General features: G+C 52.7%; 1 protein-coding gene across 1 annotated transcript in view; it reads right to left on the bottom strand.

Moving 5' to 3' along the window:
• The window catches only part of SAXO2 (stabilizer of axonemal microtubules 2), a 17,765-nt gene that overhangs the window by 402 nt on the left and 16,944 nt on the right, over positions 1-419 (bottom strand). The window lies entirely within an intron of this gene.

Raw genomic sequence — 419 nt, 5'->3', positions numbered from 1 at the left:
ACTCTTTATTATTTTAAAAACCCATTTTGTGTTTTTAAAGTATGTTTTTATTGATTTTTAGCAGGGGTGAAGTGTGGTGGTGACGGGGAGGGAGAGGGAGAGGAAAGAGAGAAACATCGATGGGTTGCCGCCTGCATGCCCCCTCCTAGGCATGGAGCCCGCAACCCAGGCCTGTGCCCTGACCCGGAATCGAACCCTGACCTCCTGGTTCTTAGGTCGACGCTCAACCACCGAGCCGGACAAAAGCTGATTTTTATGGGCCTCTGTCCCTGGCATTCCACCAGTTACGGCTTTAGATGAAGTAAGTGACTGATTCTGCATTCACTGTCCCAGCTGCCTGTACTCACGGTTGCCTACAGCCCGCTAGCAGCGCAGTCACGTGACTCACGAGCCATGGGCTCTGTCTGTGGACACGCCCT

Source organism: Myotis davidii, unplaced genomic scaffold, assembly GCF_000327345.1.
Source record: "Myotis davidii unplaced genomic scaffold, ASM32734v1 scaffold2707, whole genome shotgun sequence".
NCBI classification, from domain to species: Eukaryota; Metazoa; Chordata; class Mammalia; order Chiroptera; family Vespertilionidae; genus Myotis; species Myotis davidii.
The sequence above is the reverse complement of the archived record's forward strand: the minus strand, read 5'-3'. Positions and strand labels throughout refer to the sequence as shown.